Source organism: Psammomys obesus, unplaced genomic scaffold (assembly GCF_907164565.1).
Source record: "Psammomys obesus unplaced genomic scaffold, mPsaObe1.curated_primary_1811, whole genome shotgun sequence".
Classification (NCBI taxonomy): Eukaryota; Metazoa; Chordata; class Mammalia; order Rodentia; family Muridae; genus Psammomys; species Psammomys obesus.
In genome coordinates, this window is record NW_026596034.1 from 19,409,081 (window position 1) to 19,425,110 (window position 16,030).

The window sequence follows — 16,030 nt, forward strand, 5'->3', positions numbered from 1 at the left end:
CCACAGTTACATCGAGAAAACAAACAATTTATTTGGATTCACAGATTACAGCTACAGGGTATTTGGCTTCAAGATGACCTATAATTTGATTCTTCTGGGTTTGATATAGATGAAATTTCAATGAGAAGTGGATCTTCCTCGTCTATTGTCCCAGACGCTGATGTATGTATGTAATATTATTTATCTAGTTGCATGACCAGAGAGATTCTCAGTAAAGCAGTATCTACATGTGTTCATACAACTCAGCACTGTGCAAGGTAATTATGCATTGTTATCAGCCAATACATTTCTGAATGTGATGTTAATGAGCAGTATATTATTAAAATGTTATGAACAGGGCTGGAGAGATTGCTCAGTGGTTAAGAGCTCTCCTAAAGGACCTGGGTTCAATTCCCAGCACCCACATTGCAGCTCACAACTGTAATGCCAATTCCGAGGGACCTGGCACGTTTACACTAATGTACATAAGATAAATTTTAAAATAAAAATGTTATAAACAGTATAAAAATAATTTTCCCAAATCATATGTGATATATTCTCTTCTATCTGAGATACCACAGTTGGAATTCTTTGTCCAACTCAGTGGACTATTGCAGAGGGTCAGAATTTATAAGACAAATGCCCAAGCTCTTATTCCTTCTTTCTTCCTTTCTAGGCTAATAATGTAAATAGTACATTCTGAGGCTGGCACTATCTGTAAAATTTTAATTACTTAATCTATGGAAACCATCTCAGAGCCTTCACTTTGCCTTGCTTCTTCACCTCCTTGAAAGCTGTTTCATATGAAATACCTTTCATCCAAAGATCACAAAGTTATGGAAGAAACAACAAAAACAAAAGGATGACATTCTCTAATTATTTAGTATTTTATTAATTGCAGAACTTTGTGACTGAGGATCTATAAGCCCGGTGAAAAGGGCTTTCTTCCAACTACATAATATCCCTTAGATACAAAAGTATAAATATAAATACTCTACATTGTTATTTGAATTTTGAGCAAGGTTTCTGAGTCTGAGAGGGCTGGGAGGGTTTATTCTACACCTTTCCCTTCATTGCAAACCTTTATGTTAAAAGGTTCATATCGTCTCATTTTGCACACACTCTATGACTCCCTGATCTGGAATCATGTGTTGTCTTCTGTTCTCCTGAAACCAGCCTTGCCTCATCCACATCCTACCTACTCTAAGATGTTCCTCTTTCATGTTGCAAGTCTAGGAGTCATCAGGACCTCCTTCCTGTGCAGTCACCCTGTGCTCTACCATCCCCTTTCATCGCTGTGCATGGCCGCACAGAGGACTAAAGCTCTTATGAACACAGCCATTAAGTTATATATATTATTTCAAAGAGACAGAGAAATCAGGTACAAGAACACCTGAACACTACAGGTGTTAATTGTAATGGGAAAATACTATGTACACATACTAAAATCAAGACTTCTATGCCAAATATAGATATGCAGGCTCGCAAGTCTAACACTCAGATAGTGAGTTTGACACAAACCTTGGCCTCAATATGAAATCCTATCTTAAAATCAAAACAAACAAACAAACAAACAAACAAAAAAACAGTGGATGGATGGATGGATGGATTGTTCGATGGTGGATGACTGAATAATAACAGCTTGAGAAGAATACAAATGTAAAGATTTGGTTTATACATGGTCATGTCCTTCTGATTTCCAGCTCTCTAAAAATAATGTCTTGTCTTGTAGATTACCATGTGTGGATCCTCTTCTCAGACTTTATGTTTACTGTTTAAAATGTGTGTGTGTGTGTGTGTGTGTGTGTGTGTGTGTGTGTGTGTGTGTCAGGCATGAGGCAGTGCCTGCAGATACTGGTACAGGGTTTCACACCCCTACAAACTGGAGTTTGGGAGGCCTCCAATCATCTGACATGGGTGGTGGGAACTGAACGCCTGAGTTCTGCAAGGGCAGTAAGGACCCCTAAGTGCCGAACCATTCACAGTGGAGGTCCCATTCTACAACGTAAGCTCAACCAGAATGGGTATATTTTAAAAGCACCTTCAACTGGAACCAACCATGATGTGCTGATAGAAGGGTGAATGACTCGCTTATATAGACCTACAAGACATGATAATCATAATGAAATCTACACACCTAAAGAAGATAATCAAGAAAGTGGACACAGGCGAAGGTGATTAATCCTCATTTAAAAAGACAAATGGGATGTGCATTGAACTTATGACAGGAGTCTACCACAAAAGGCATCTGAAGGACTCTACCTAGCAGTGTTTCAAAGCAGACACTAAAACTCATAACCAAACCCTCGGCAGAGTGCAGGAAATCATATGAAAGAAGGGAAGTTAGTATGATATGGAAAGGATAGGAGCTCTACAAGGACCAAATATATCTGGGCACAGGGTCTTTTCTGAGACTGACACTCAACCAAGGACCATCTATGGATATAACCTAGAACTTCTGCTCGGATGTGGCCTGTGGTAGCTCAGTAACCAAGTAGTTTTCCAAAGTAAGGGGAACATGGACTATTTCTAACAGGATCTCAAGGGCAGGCTGTTTGACACCCCCCCCCCCAGGGGAGGAGCAGTCTGTTAGGCCACAGAGGAGGACTTTGCAGCCAGCCCTGAAGATACCTGATAAAACAGGGTCAGATGAAAGGGAAGGAGGTCCTCCCCTATCAGGTGACTTGGAAAGGGGCAGGGAGGAGACCAGGGAGGGAGTGTGGGGTTGGGGAGGGAATGAGGGAGCGGGATACAGCTGGGACACAGAGTTAACAAAATGTAACTAAAAAGAAAAATAAAATAAAAAAAAAAAGAAGGGTGAATGAAAGCGTAAAATATATTAAATGTAGCAGAGTAGCCCCTTTACACTTACTCCATCAACTCACACTTCAGTGTCTTAAAACCTGTGTTTGTCTGTGTGTACTGTGAGCACAGAGGTCCTGTAGCTAGAATATGGGCTGAAAGGAAGCATTATGGATGAGGGGAGAAAGATAGACATGGGAGATGATAGTGCAACCCCATTTTACAGAGACAGAAACTGAGGCCTTATAGTGAATGCCCAAGTGAATGCAGCAAAGAAACAGCAGGACTAGAGTAGGTTGCCAACAGTCCACTCCTTCTCAGAAACTCTAAGAGCCCCAACATCTGAGCCACTTGTCAGAACAAATAGTGCCTGTTCCTGCTGTGTGTTCAAAGATACTTGCTACATTTGGCATAAGGCTTGCAAGCAAAGAACTAAGGATGGTCAAGAACAGACTCGATCAAAACAAATGATGACTAAGCATTCCCATGTCATCAATGCAAAAGCAAGTTAAAATGCAGGTTTGTGGAGTGGAGTTCTGTTAATTGTTAATACAGTGTTAGGACTGCATTCTACTATGCTCTAGAAGCAATGACTAGAAACACATGGCTGATCCTGCTCTGTGGTTTTCTTGCTCAGCAAGCAGCAGAAGGGGCTCGAAAAGTGTAGCACGCTCTGGGCATCTACAGATGGGAACTTACAGCTTTTTGGAGTGTTACATGTTCTCAACATTGTCAAAGTGATGATTAAGCACCATTAATAATCACCACTGGGTGTTTTTTTTTTTTCTTGTTATTGCCAAAGTCCCCAAACCATATGTTGAAACATATTTTATAAGATAAGCCTGTCGATTATGAATTTTTAAAAAGAAAGGGAGAGGCACTGTGAGAAAACCTCACTTAGAGCCCAGGTTTTGCCTCTGCTAAACTAGATTGAGTTTGGATAAGCAGTAACTATCTGAGGCCTTTTTCTGTATATAAAATGTAAATAGTAATGTTTTTGGAGGGTTATTATAAAGGATAGTAGTAAGAATAAATGTAAAATCTCAATTAAAAATCATGAGCTGTGATTATTAAAAGATAGACACATACTGTGATTTTACAATTGTTATGGTTGTTTTATATTTCACTCTATGTTTGCTTTGCATAAAGCTCATCAGTAGATGCATCAGTATTTATATCATACATACATTTGCAATCATACAAAATGTAACTAACAGCCATCAATGAGCATCACCATTGACTTTTTTTTTTTTTTAATATGAGGAAACCAAGTCTCAAAGAGTTTTAAAGATGCCATGATGTTCATTGACTTGGCTTAGACCTCTGCTCCAACTGGTTATTTAGGGGCTTCCAGCAACAGATGGTTCATGGTCCATGTGAAGTCTCCCAGGCTGGTTACTCACTGATAGAACATGGGTTGATGCCCAAGGACTAACTGTAATTAAAAGAAAGCACCCACAAAAAGTTCCTGGGCTCCAAATAGATTTGACAGAGCAGCCTTTTAAATGAAACTCTTAACACGACTATCTTTATGTCCCTTTAGTCATTTTCCTAAGTAAGCCATGCCTTTAGAAGCACCTAATACAAAGTGACAACATTTGCTATTTTCTAAAGGGCCGATGGACGGGCGTAGAAGCGAGTCCATTGTCACCATGGTAATTACTGCACAATACCTGATGGCCAATGGACAGTCAGGAGGCTCAGGCAGCAGCTGAATCCGGCATTGTCCTGGCCCGATAAAAAGATTAGAAGCCCTGAAAAGCCGTGGAGCAGGATCTCACAGCTCTTTCGCTGGGCCCTGAAAGGCCCATTGTGTGGCTACCATAAATTCTGGGTTCCCCGGGCACTTGACAACTGAAGCCAGGGATAATAGAATTCTTGTGTCCAACAAAACACTCCTTGTCCAATGGCAGTCTTATCAGACGCATTTACAAATGTCTTTCGTTGTAACCAAACAATTCCCTATTAGAAGGGCTATTGGGAGCAGAACTAAATAAATATTCACAGCCTTTGTAATAGCTTTGAAAAATGAATAAACAAACACTATTCTAGCATCCGAGGTAGCCTCCTGCCCCTGTATGTGCTATTACAATTTCTTGTCCAAATTCTAGCTTCACTTTCTCTCTTTACCTTACTAACAATCACATTAACAATCCCATGATCTGGCATCATTCTCCAAGCAATGTAGATTCCTGATATTGTTGCCTTAGACAAGGTGTGGTTTGCTGCATGCATTTATTTTTGATCAATGATTTCAAGAAGGCAAGAAAAAACATAGCTTATTCCCTCCCAACCTCACAAAAAAGAAAAGATGCAGACTTCAGAGAAGTTCAGCAATAACAAACTTGGGTTCCCTGACTCCAAAGGTCCTGCCTTTTTCACTCCATAATGATAAGTTTTGGGTTGCATTTGGGAGGAGGAAAAGAAGGAGGAGGAAGAATTATTATCAACATTCACAGGAAATAAGTATACTCAGTTTAAGGATAATCTAGGGGAGGGTCATAGGAGGAGAAGAGGGTGGAAGGCTTGGATTGGGAGGAGACAAGGGAGGGGGCCACAGCCAGGATACACAGTGAATAAGCTGTAATAAATAATAGTAATTAAAAAGTATCACCAAAAAATGAATAATCACCATAAAGCCGTACACAGAGACTGACTCTATTCCTGTAGTTATACACCTGAGAACACAATATAATGATATTAAAATCCTTTGCATAAGACATATTTTATTCTTTCCCAAAATGCTAGTAATTCTTTCAGAAGCAAAAAGCTAACAAGTAGTATAAACAAGCTTAGAGAAAGTGTTTAAGACACTCAGACAGTTTATTAATAAGATTTAATGGAGAATTAGTGATGTGAGAAAGGCAAACACATATACTTGATCATAGGTCTTCTGCAACACCTCTTACCTTTTTGTATAGCTTGTTTTATTTTATGTTGCTAATTTGTGTTCCTGTCATAAATGAAATGACTTGAAAATATAAACACAGCAAAACAGACACTTCCTTCTTAACAGAAGCCACCAACTAGAAATGCAGTTCACATACATATGTGCGTGTATACACACACACACACACACACACACACACACACACCAATGCTTTATCTAAACTTACACATCTATGTGAATCTGAAAATGTTAAAATACTAAATGATTCCTGTTAGGTCCCTACCTGCTTCAGGGCTTGGCTGGCATATACTGTCCTACCTAGGGGCTGGGCTTCCCCTCTCCCAAGAGGCCCTTCACTGTATAATCCAGACATTTAGGTTCCTCCTCCACCCCTTTTGTCCTTACCTTGTCCTCTCTCTTCCTTCCCCATCCTTCCTCTTTTTCAGCCCCTTCTCTCTCCCCTGCTCTGCTCTATTTCTCTTTCTAGGTCTCTCGTCTCTTCTTTCTCTTTGTGTATTCTTCTCCCCTCTCTCACCTGCCTCCCCATCCTGCACTGCTCCCAGTAAACTTACATTTATATAATACAGCTTCACCTCTCCATTATTCCATTCTGTCTTGTTTCTATCTATTTTTCTTTTGACAGTTATTTATTTTATGTCCATGTATGTATATCCACTTGTCTCTATGTGGACCAAATGTGTGCAGGTGCTTGAAGAGGTAAGAAGAGGGCATCAGTTGCCTTGGAGCTAGAATCACACATGGTTGTGAGATACATAACACATTGGACACCAACCTGGCATCCTCTCCAAGAGCAGCAAACTCGCTTAGCTCCTGCACCACCTCTGCAGCATCCATTTAGTGGTTGAGAGGTGTTCACACTCATTACTACAACCTATTCACCCCTAAGTCTGTCTCCACTCACCTCCCCACAGTATCTCTTGGATGAGGAAGTCCTGCTGCTCACTGACTCGGCAGCTGTCCGCCTCTGTACCTTTCTGAACATGCTGTTCCTTCACATTAACTCGTTAGCCACTGCTGGTGGAACATCAGTAGACCTTTGCCCGACCTCCTCCTGTAAACACAGAGAGCTTCAGAATCCTCTTAGCATTCCTTATTGGAGTGCCTTGCTATAACCTATGGCTTTTGTGTTTTCTCATAGGCACTAACTCTTTGTTAATGTGGTTATCTGCCCTTTACAACTTTGTACAAACAAAAGCTGTGAGCTACCTGAAGACTGCAGTTCATCTTGTACTCATTTTTATCCTCTGGGTCAGTCGTCAAGCCCTGCCTTCTTCAGGGCTCACTTACCGCAGTAATATATATATATATGTAGAGAGAGAGCACAAATGTGTTTTTATATATGTATATATATGTGTGACTAAAAATATTACCCATTTGTGTATTTCATGGCAGAGATAACTTGAGCTTAGTTTTCAAGGATTGTAATGATGCTCAAAATACTCAGCCTTGATAATAAAGCATGTCATCATTTGTTGTTGTTTTTTTTTCTAAAATAATTGAAGCCAGAGGCAGAGGTTATCATTTATCAAAAGTCATAACTATTATAATAAAAATGGCTAAAACAACAGGTATGCTCTGGTTGGCATTAAATGCTTGTGCTTTTGTCAATACTGAGTTTGAAAAAGTATTCCAATTCTCTACTTGCCAAGTGAGGCATCTTATCACCTGTGGGAAATAAATACATGATTATAGTCATGAATAGGTGGCATAAACTCCCTCAGGAATTTTAGTTATGAGTTATTTAAACTCACCTTGCTCCAAACAAGCAGTGACAATTGATAACAATTGAGTGTTTTTAATTTACTGAAATTGGAGTAAGTACTTAACTGCATATATACCAATATACATATGTATGTGTATATATATATATATATAGATAGATAGATAGATAGATAGATAGATAGATTATAATATATATTATTTTGTAAAATTCTTGTAGTCAAGTTCTATGCTTCTTCTACTTCATAGCAAGGAAATGAGGTACAATAAGGATGTATGAAGTTCCTATCAATCCCGGTGTCCCAAAACAATGAGCCTAAGACTCAGTCACAGATTATTTCAATCTACAGTGATTCATTTAACTGCTCAAGTCAACTGCATTCTTTAGAAATAAATTAGGGCAGAGATTTGGGGAAGTAGTCCACTGATGTCACTAAAAAATGTGTAAGGACTATATCAGTTCACCAGGCCTCTGTAACACACAGGAAAAGTGCCTTGGTACAGGGAAACCCACACATACAGTGAAGAACCAACGTTTAACTACCCTTAAGACCAGAGACAGTGTCTCTGACATCTGATCAGATACAGGCAGTCTCCACACAGTCAAGATACCAAATTATCTGCCAACTTTTAGATAAGTCACATGTCATTATTCACAGTCAGAGAGGCATTGTAAAACAAACACACATTCACACTGCAGTGTTTGAGCCCGAACAACCACAACCGGTTACTACTATATCATGAGAAGAGAGGGAGATTGTAGCATCCTTAGCAATGTGCCTGACTTAAAATACATTGGTAGAGATTTCCCTTAGGAGATATGATGCTCAGAAAGAAATACAACAAAGATTTTCAAAATTAAGTGGGAATATCCTTTCACACCGAGAAACTAAACACAGACTGGTGAGAAGTTGCTCAGCAAGTAAAAACTGCTAAGCCTCATGATCTCAGGTAATTTCCCAGAATCCCAAAAGTTGTCCCCCAGCTATCCCTTCTCCTCCAATAAAAAGAAATGAAATGTGGCAAAATCAAAACCTTGTCTTACTAGTAGACTCAAATAAAATGCTCTGTGTGTAAAAGCTTTGAGAACTCTAATTGTCTATACATTCACACGGGTGCAAAATCTTGTTGGTTTTCTTGTCCATTGCCTATCAGGTGGATAAAGGCCCAAGCTACATAATCACAAAAAGCATGTAAACAGGTAAGATGGTAAAGAGACAGTGAGTTCCTGACACCGTATTCTCACTGAGGCACCAGTACATTTAAAAGGCTTTGGTAAGTGAAGTCTTGTAATTTTCTTCAGGCACAAATAGGAATTTGGTCACTGAAGGATGATATAAGTCACAGAAGGAGTCCAGTGGGGTCTCAGGGTCTCCATTTTTCCTCATTAAGTACACTAGATCTATTCAGGATGGGGAGGGGGTGAGCAGTGCTGTAGAAATGTTTCAGTTGCGGTCTGCTGACCTATGTTGGTGGAATAGCATTCTTCATCTGTATGAATTTGCAGTTTTTGAAGGTGTCTGGGAAAGTCACTCGACAAGATCAAGAATCTGTTCTTAAAGGAAGCTTTATCTAGACTGATTGCCTCAGGATTTACCTTCAAGGTACTTGCAGATATGCAAAGACATCCTCAAGGATTCGCCTGGCATTTTCTTCTTTTATAACTATTGTTTCGTTAAAAGAGGGTCATTCGTGAAGAAGGGGGAGGGAGGGTGGGACCAGGAGGGGAGGAGGGAAGGCCTTATGGGGGGATACAAAGTGAATAAACTGTAATTAATAAAAATAAATAAAATTTTAAAAAAGTGACGCCTACTTTCAAGAATACTGTTAAGAACTAAGAATGAGGAAAGAAAAACAAAACTAAAACCAAAACAATATGCTCTTCAGTCATGTAGAGCTGTGTCATGACATAGGACAGGGCTGCAATTACTCTCTCTGTAGGAATGGCAGAAAAGAATTCCTGCTCATATATGAAGTAGCTTTGTTCAAGTCAGAGGCTGGATTCTTCTTAAATTCCTTCTGCCACAGCACTCACTCAGTGATTTATCTTACATCTTCAGCCAAGAGAATCGGGCTGGATCTAAGTCAGTTTTTCTTAATGTGTTCTCCTCCATGATGCTTGCAACGATCTGAGGTGGATGCTGATATATAGATTGATGGATAATTTACATGTAAATTTGTAGATACACAGCACATATGCTACTCGCAATTTAATTGCTGATATTTGGAAACACTTAAGCCAGTTTCCCTTATCCAGTAAATTATCAAGTTAATTTGACACTGGATAAGACGGAAAATATGATAGAAAGTAAGTATCTCTCCTATTCAATCACCATCAGTGCCCCTGGCTAAAAGCAACCCGCTTTCACCACCAGTATCAGTGGTCTCACAAGTTGTGCTTCTCCAGTGTTCCACATGAGTCAGAGGTGTGGCTTCCTGAGATAACCCCAATACAACAAGGAAGATGATCCATAAGGGATATTGAGTATGCAAAGCACTGTGAGGGTAAGGTGGTAGGGAGTTATGTTTCAGCTTCCAGGCAGTATACAGCATGTTCAGCTTTTCAGTCTTCAGAGCTACAGGCGAAAGGTTGGCCTCAGAGAAAGTGTACACAACCTCATTATTCAAACAAAATATATTTGATTCCAGTAAAAAGAAATCAAGGAAGGGACCAAGCTATGGTAATAGTGACCAGCTGTCTATAAATAGTAGACAATTGGAGATCTCAACGAGAGATGCAAACACATTCTCATTTGGTACTTTGTGGTTCACCAGACCTGAGATTTGGGACTCCATCTCATATGATACCACCAAACGGTTATCATAAACCTCAGAGAGCTACACTGAGGCAAAGGAGATGAGCTCTACAAATTACATTATTTGTTTGTAGGACAAAGTTATTGCTTACTAAATATTAATTGATATTATCATAAATTATTGTTCTGCTACAAAGACTATATAAATGAACTGATGTAAAACCTTATTGTATTGGGGCAAAACAAAGAACAATCATCGCTGGTATTAAATAGCATGTAACCAAGATATACTGAACTATCTTCATTATTCTTTGTATTATGATCTCTGCAAAAAGAATCTATTCGCAGTGATTCCTAAGACTTCTCTGTGGTCACAATGAGAGAAGGCAGCCTCGGGGCACAGAGTGAACTCAGCTATATTTCTTTTTAGTTATATCTAGTGTTTTGGTTACCTCGCTTTTACGACAAGAGTTACTGGTTTCTCATAAATGAGAACAATATTATTTTCTTAAAATGTACTTAAGAAAAAGAATGAATGAAAAGACAGCATTGAGTACATAATATAGGAGGCAGAATGATTGCAGGGTTGGGGAACTTTGGTCTATCTCTCGCTCACTGCTTATTTTTAAAGGGTATAGACTGGGGTATGGAAGGAGGGTCCAGGAGAAGAGCCTGCAGCTCCCTCAGTGACCACAGTCTCTGCATCTAACACCCCCACACCTCTGTACTTTGGAATCATTAGCATCACAAGCCAAATGAGATGTCTAAATGGACCACTGGGAAGAAGGGCAGTTGTCTTCCAAGGATAGAAGGAAAAAGAATCATAGGTGGAGACAGTGTCAATGCTGACCTAGTGACAAGGAGAGAGCCCTGTGCAAGAACTGCAGGAAACTGGGTCTCCATAAGTAAGAAACTAGGTTGGAAATTACAGAGCCTGGAATTCACCCTATGCTTCCCTTTCCTTAAAATGCATTTTGCACATTTATACCTCCCGTGTTTTACTCCAGGGGAAATTTAAGGCTGCCTACAAAGACACATTTGGTACCAAAAATGGTTGTGTTTTATATAATACAATATTATGAAGAAGGGGAAATGACATCATTAAATCATTTGGACTAAAGTTTTAATGCAAAGACTGTTCTCAGCAAAAGTCATGCCGTTTCAAAAGCTATGTCACTCAGTGGGACAGAAACACAGAACAAGGTCAAGTCTGATGACAGCCATCCATCCTAGGAACTGATGTCACTGTTTTATTTATTCCATTTCCTCTCAAGTAGATAGCCTTGAAAACAAGCATCATCCTCAGAGGCGGAATTATGGGGCCTCACAGATTATTGGTATGTGAGAACACAGAGTCAGTTTCAGGTGAGGGGAGATGAGAAGGATATTGAACACCCTTCTGCTGCCAGAAAGACAGAAGAGTCAAAGTCCAGCCTCATATAGAGGCTGCAAGCTCACATGAGCCATGGGCCTGCATATACCACTCAGAATCTCAAAGCACCAGTGTCCCCTGTTTCTTATGTACTATTTTAAGTCTCCAATTTCATATGCCCTGCTTTTTGTGAAGTGCCATGCTTCAATAGAATGTCACAATGATTGTTCCTATTTGAAAACAGGGATATCTCAGATACACAGGGTGATTTAGTCCAGGAACATAGCCTATAGGAACTCACACCCAGGGAGTCTTCCTCCAGGGCTCTGGCTCCTGCCAACTGGTATACCCTGTTCTTAGGGAGACTCTTCCCAAGTGAGCCTCAGGTTACCTTCCACTTAGTCTGGACAGACTCTGAGAGGAACCCACTGAATCCTAGGATTGCTGTGTTGTTTCACCATGCTTCCTTCATTCCTTTCACTCTGGATAGAGTGCTTTCCATTCTTTCAGAAATCTTAGTTCATTAAGCCCTGACTCAATAAGACTTCCTGATAGTCTATCCTCAGTATTTATGTAGACCCTCCACAAACACACATACACACATGGCTCATAAAGACATCATCTTATGCCCTGGCCTGGTTAATTGGGGGAGGTGTTCTCTTCTCTCAGGAGAAAGGGAGAAGGGGAGAAGAAAAGAAGGAAGAGGATAAGAGGGTGGGACTGGAAGGAGAGGAGGGAAGGGGCTGCAATAAAAATGTAAAGTGAATAATAAATTAATTAATGAGAATGTTTTTTGAGGGCATTATCTATGTGGACCATTTGTTCTGCCCCTGACCTTTTTCTTGAGCATCTTCCATGTGGTCAGTTAACCAGAGAATCAAAGAAGAGCTTTCCTCAATCATGCAAACAGACAAGAATAAAGAGGTGATCAACGAAGACTGATACTCCAACCAAGGACTATGCATGGAGATAACCTCCATGCATAACCTGTGCATGGAGACCCCTGCACAGATGTAGCCCATGGCAGTTCAGTATCCAAGTGGGTTCCATTGTAATAGGAACAGGGACTGCCTCTGACATGAACTCATTGGCCTGCTCTTTAATTACCTCCCCCTGAGGGGGAAGCAACATTACCAGACCACAGAAGAAGATAATACAGCCACTCCTGATGAGACCTAATTCAGCAGGATCAGAAGGAAGGAAAAGAAGTCCTTCCCTATCAGTGGACTTGGGGAGGGGCATGCATGCAGAGGGTGAAGGAAGGGAGGGATTGGGACGGGAGGAGGGAGGGAACCACAGGGGGGATACAAAGTGAATAAAGTGTAATTAATAAAGAATTAAAAATAATAATAAAAAAGTCCAAACTCAAAAAAAAAAAAAAAAAAAGGAGGCGATCAACGATACAGAGAAGATTTTGAAAGCTTTCTGAAACAGAGTTTACTGTGACTTCTTCTCTAGGACCCATCTACACTAGGACACACATGCCAGCAAGCAGCTGCTATCTGTGACAATGAGAAAATGAGAAGCAAGGGCAACTGTTCTCAGCCAATAAGAATTTCTGTCCTTGAATAAACGCTTAGGAAACCTCTTTCCAACCATTTGCAATTGACTTCACTCCTGTGGAATTATGAAGGGTAGAGTCTCTGTCCTCTGCATTACTTATTGCCCCTGAAATGTATGCTGTATCACTTTCTGTAGGTTCTGTAAACCTAGACTTCAGGCTTGAGAGAAGTCATAAATCTCAGGAACTAAGAGACAAATGACAACTCAGTCATATAATCCAGTAGTTTTAAAATGGATCCTGGAATATTCCAAAAGCTAATGCAGGGGTAATACAGAAATATCCCAAAAGCTAATGCAGGGGCAATGGTGGGGTAGAGACAGACTGAGGTCTCATTTCATTCTCTTGTTTAATCAATACAAGTAATCTCCATTACAGCTTTTAGATGTTAGCATTTGGAGTTAAGATATTTTTCTTTATTATCGTAAACTTGTTTGTTTTTTCACTTTTAGTTACGCTTTCAGTTTTGTGTAACTCAGCATGCTTTGTTAGAGCTTGGCTTTCATTGGCAATCATGTCAATCTATAGTACATTGTGCTCAGGCTCCATGTTGCTTGCCTTTTTTTGCTGCGTTTTGATAATGTCTTTCGTTGAACAGTTGTTCATAATTTTTGTGCATAACAGAATCCTCTATATTGTTGTGTGCAGGTGGGGGTGGGAGAATGGGCACACTAATGCCATAGCATGTATGCTGTACATGGAGAATGGAGACCAACATTTGGGAGTCGGTTCTTTCCTTCCATCATGTGGGTCCTGGGGATCAAACACAGACCATCAAGTTTGAAGTGAGCATTTTTGCTTGTTAAGACAACTCACTCACCCTGTACATTAGACTTTCATAAGGAGCATGTAAAAAGCACACTTATCTGGTTCACCTAGACTTTTGTTCTTTTTTTGTTTTTTTGGTACATGGTCTAGGATAAGATCTTCAACGTAAAAACAAGAAGGATACTAAAATAAGATGACCTAAAGACAAGGCAAGGCAAAATGATGACATGATTGGATCTACGAGACGGTCTATTTTCAGTGACCTAAGAAGCTTCTCCAGCAACTTGCCAAATTATGATGGAAACTTAGTTAATAAAGGTTTCTCCACCCTCTCTTAGAAGCCAGATTGTTACCATGTCCTTTCTTCAGATTCATAGTCTAAAACTCTGTCACCTCACATTAAAGTACTAATCTTTATAGATTTGGCCTGGAAATAAGCAAATGCATTTAATATAATTAGTGCTCTGCCTTCCTATGTGTTTGTGGGGAAGAGACTTTGAAGACAAGGTTGTCTTTTTAATAGTATAGTTCTGACTACATGTGTCTGTCTGGCATCCAGCTGAACTGCTACTCACTTTCAGGAACAAGGGAAATGCTTCTGGCAACCATGGAAGCTTCTTGCATGCAAAGCCACCTTATTTATTTGAAATACAAAATATGGAAAAAATAGCAAAAATTCCTGATATTGACTATAGATTTTCCCCTATGCATATTTCAAGGACTTTTTTTTTTTCAATTACAGAAATAAAACATCAAAGTTTTGGCAGTCTGACTCTAAATGAAGTAACTGATGTGATGTTAAGTACCTCATAAATAAAGTGATTCTTTAATAGTCTCATTCTATTCCACCCAGATTACTAAAAAGATTATATTTCTATCTTCACATAATGTCAGAATTGTCTTGTTGTAATATAAAGTTCTGCCCACAGACTGCATGCAACAGCAAGCCCTTCCCACCTTAGCAATTCCATGAATTGAAAGCAAAATAAAAAAAAGCAGAGAGTTACTTTGTTGTAATTCACTATGAAATAAAAACCTCTACTCAAATGACATCAATGTAAACTTTTCCCTAAATTTTATAACAAAAGAAACAGATTATTTAGTCTCCATAAACAAAAATGTGGTGAAGTTTCCTTTCTTCTTCCTCAATGTTAAAGATGTTATCTATCCTAGGACTTTTGTAACATTATAAGCTACATGATCTCAACCTCAATGTTCAACGTGCCCTATTTCTTTTGCAAGGTGGATCTCTGAATGGGGCATATCCAGTGTGAACTCGGGTGCTGAGGACTAAACCCCTTCTACCACTTTTCTTCAACAGCCAGGAAAAAATGTTCCACCTACAGCTGCCAAAAGAAAGAGCCAACTTATTCCAAAATAGAAACTGGAGAATAGTTTATAATGTTAAATGCCTGAATCATCGAAGTGTCAAATTAAATATTGATAGCATCAATTTGAGTCTAAAATACTCCTTCGTGTTTGGAGAATCCAGGAAGGGAGGTCAGCAAGTAGCAGACTGTTGATGAGAGCATGAGAAAAATGCTTCTAGAAGCTCCACCATTCCATCCATGATACACATTCATCTATCTAACCACCTGAGGATATACTGAGGTTGAGGGACTAACTGATGGATAATGCTGGATCCTTGTCTCTAATGAGATTGTATTGTATCTAGTTTTAGTGCTCTCACTGCAGCCTGGATAGCATCACCAAGTGAAACACTTGAGAGCTGTCCAGTCTCCGAATAAACTAGGTAATGCACTTCTACCCACCTAAAGAGTCTACAAATTGGAGTGACTGAGTTCAAGTCCATGTCTTTTGACCACAGGCGAACTGTTTTTTGTTTCGTTTTGTTTTGTTTTTTTTTTACCACAGAGAGGCCTCATTTTTCTCATCTTTCACAATTAGCAGTTGAATACGATGAATGTCTTTGAAAACTTGAAGCTCTGTTATTCTATGGAGAAAGAGACTCGTTTTTGCCCAAGATATTCAGACGAAGCAAGAAGCCACTGAACATGGGAAGAACATCAGGCATATTCCCTACCCTTGCAAGCAAACAGCTGTGTAGCACCGTGGAGACCGGGAGTTAGTGACTACTCGCCATTGAGAAAGTCCAATCCTGGCCTGGACCCTCTCTGTTCTCATAAAATGTGCTGCTCTGG

The 16,030-nt window shown here is 39.7% G+C and overlaps 1 protein-coding gene across 2 annotated transcripts in view; it reads right to left on the minus strand.

Annotated features, from left to right (window-relative positions):
• The window catches only part of Cdh11 (cadherin 11), a 160,981-nt gene that overhangs the window by 94,908 nt on the left and 50,043 nt on the right, over positions 1 to 16,030 (minus strand). The window lies entirely within an intron of this gene.